The sequence below is a fragment of the Canis lupus genome, chromosome 18, assembly GCF_003254725.2.
Source record: "Canis lupus dingo isolate Sandy chromosome 18, ASM325472v2, whole genome shotgun sequence".
NCBI lineage: Eukaryota > Metazoa > Chordata > Mammalia > Carnivora > Canidae > Canis > Canis lupus.
Genome location: NC_064260.1, coordinates 39,135,314 through 39,138,876, shown reverse-complemented (window position 1 = coordinate 39,138,876; position 3,563 = coordinate 39,135,314).

Below are 3,563 nucleotides of genomic sequence, written 5' to 3'. Positions count from 1 at the left end.
TTTATTATATGTGGTTACTTCCAGGGTAATCACCGGCTAAATCTTTATTAATTATGAGTCATCCCTCAATAAGAGAGTCCATACTTTTCTCTTTTATTGCTGGTTAACAAAATAATAGAGGAAAATTGACTAAAATCTTAGATCAGTATTGGCAGGCCAATTTCACTCAAAATAATTGAGAATATTTCTTTTTCTGAAGATTTTTTTTTTTTGAGAAGCAGTGGGAGTGGCAGGAAGGGAGGAGAAAGAATCTTAAGCAGACTCCCTTCTAAACAAGGAGCCCAATGTGGGGCTTTTTCCCACTACCCTGAGACCATGACCTGAGTCGAAATCAAGCGTGCAATGATAAACTGACTGAGACACCTGGGTACCCCATAAATTATTGAGAATATTTCTAGTACATGTTCCATCAGCCAAGCTTAGAGCTCTGACAAAACCCTAAAAGTAGAGTAAAGGTAAGAACCAATGTAGAAAGATCATGTGAATATTTGCATTTTAAACAATTGCCTTCAATCCATTGGACTTGCTTTCCTGAATAAGACTAAGAAAGATAAGGGGGTGCAAAGACATTTCAGAATCTATTAATGATACTACTTCAAGTGTTCCTTACCACTCTGGGCCCATATTTTATACTGCTTAGAGTTTAAGTGCCTCTGTGTAGCTGCTAACTACTAACTCAAGAGATATTGCAACCACCCCAAAAATCAAAACACTAAATCTTAGCTATTCTCCAAAATTCTTAACTTCCAAATGTTCCCACACTCCACCCCTGATCCCTAAATGCACTTAAGCAGCCAGTAGCTGTTACTCTGAGATTCCATCTTCCTGTTCCTACATCCTGTCCCATGATTAAGATAACCCATTTCCCCCTACTTTCCAAGAATGTGAACGGTGAATAATTCTTAGAACAAAACTAAACTTTGAATGACCCTCCTCAATCAACCTTGTAAAATCTTTCAGCTACTTGCTCCCTGCAGAACACCCCTCTTAAGCTTTTTCCATATTTCAGCATTCTTAATGCATGCTTGAGTTAATGACTTTGGATTATTGTTTCCTTTTTTTTTAAAGATTTATTTCTTTCTTTTAGAGAAAGAGAGAGCAGTGGGGAGGGGCAAAAGTAGAGGGAGAAAGAGAATCTCAAACAGACTTCTTGCTGAGCACAGAGCCTAGCAGATGTGAGGCTCAATTCCAGGGCCCTGAGATCATGGCCTGAACTGAAATCAAGAGTCGGATGCTTAGCCAAATGAGCCGCCCAGGCATCCTAGTTTTTTATTTTAGTGTAGTACCTACCATACAGAGCTGTAAATGTAAAATATATAGGCAGATCATCAAGTGGACTACATAGCAGATCTTCCATAAATGGTTTTTAATACTTTTTTTTAAAAGATTTTTATTTATTTATTCATGAGAGACACAGAGAGAGAGAGAGAGAGAGAGAGAGAGAGAGAGAGGCAGAGACATAGGCAGACGGCGAAGCAGGCTCCATGCAGGGAGCCCGATGTGGGACTCGATCCCGGGTATCCAGGATCCTGCCCTGGGCCTAAGGCAAGCACTCAACCGCTGAGCCACCCAGGTGTCCCAAATGGTTTTTAATACTGATGCAGCCAATAAATAAAATATTGAAACAAAAGCAAAAATGAACTATTGGGACTTCATCAAGATAAGAAGCTTTTGCACAGCAAAGGATACAGTCAACAAAACTAAAAGACAACCCACAGAATGGGAGAAGATATTTGCAAATGACATATCAGATAAAGGGCTAGTTTCCAAGATCTATAAAGAACTTATTAAACTCAACACCAAAGAAACAAACAATCCAATCATGAAATGGGCAAAAGACATGAACAGAAATCTCACAGAGGAAGACATAGACATGGTCAACATGCACATGAGAAAATGCTCTGCATCACTTGCCATCAGAGAAATACAAATCAAAACCACAATGAGATCCCACCTCACACCAGTGAGAATGGGGCAAATTAACAAGATAGGAAACAACAAATGTTGGAGAGGATGCGGAGAAAAGAGGACCCTCTTACACTGTTGGTGGGAATGTGAACTGGTGCAGCCACTCTGGAAAACTGTGTGGACGTTCCTCAAAGAGTTAAAAATAGACCTGCCCTAGACCCAGCAATTGCACTGTTGGGGATTTACCCCAAAGATAGAGATGCAATGAAACGCCGGGACACCTGCACCCCGATGTTTATAGCAGCAATGTCCACAATAGCCAAACTGTGGAAGGAGCCTCGGTGTTCATTGAAAGATGAATGGATAAAGATGTGGTCTATGTATACGATGGAATATTACTCAGCTATTAGAAATGACAAATACCCACCATTTGCTTCAACGTGGATGGAATTGGAGGGTATTATGCTGAGTGAAGTAAGTCAGTCGGAGAAGGACAAACATTATATGTTCTCATTCATTTGGGGAATATAAATAATAGTGAAAGGGAATATAAGGGAAGGGAGAAGAAATGTGTGGGAAATATCAGAAAGGGAGACAGAACGTAAAGACTGCTAACTCTGGGAATCGAACTAAGGGTGGTAGAAGGGGAGGAGGGCGGGGGGTGGGAGTGATTGGGTGACGGGCACTGGGGGTTATTCTGTATGTTGGTAAATTCAACACCAATAAAAAAAAAAGGAAATGTAAAAAAAAAGAAATGCAAACAGCAAATTATTTTGAAGATTATAAATTATTGTTTTCGTTCGTGATATCACATAGCGTTGCAGATTTCAGGCCATTGTTTCCTTACTGATACACAGCTCCAAACTGCTTGCAGATATTTTTGAGAGAATTTTATAGATTACTTGTGAGAGATTTCTGTCAAACCAGGTCTTTTCCTGCCATATCAGCCTCTGACGTTAGGACAGAAATAATAAAAGCATTTTTCCCCCCTCAGGATAAATGGGAAGGTCTAAAAATTTGCAGTCTTACCCCTTGACCCTGTGAAATATGAAATGAAATGAGGTCGCTTATTTATGTCCAGGAGTTTTTAATGGAGCCAGGATGCCATTAAGGTATGCCTTCTGTGCTCCCTCATCAGAGAAACCATCAACTTTTGAACTGGGTCAAACCACAATATTTCAAGGACTCAGCCCAAACACCTGCAACTTGCTACAGTAGCATACTTTGCTTAGTGATAGCCTTAGCAACCAATTATATTCAGTTAAGATTAGTTTTCTGCCACCAACACCAATCAAAATTCTGTATAAACAAACATATGCAAGCATTCCCTTTTGTCTTTAAAATCCCTTGACTTTTGTTCCCCGAGGGGACACAATTTGGGTGGCTACCCAAAGCTGTGCTTCCCAAATTTTTAATTCTGAGACCCCAAATAAATGCTTTTGTTTTATTTTAGCTTTGCCTCTTTCCTTTGTCAACACCAAGTTTTGTAGCGTTAAAGATTTCTGCATCTTTGAAAAATGCTTATATTTAGAGAGCAGATTTATTTTTCAAGTGCTCACGGAAACTGTGTGAAACTTCTAACCACTAAAAAGCCAACGTTGCCTTCAGTTGTTCAGAGGAACTGCGGCAAAGCACTTGGGCAGAGTCCTGTTCTC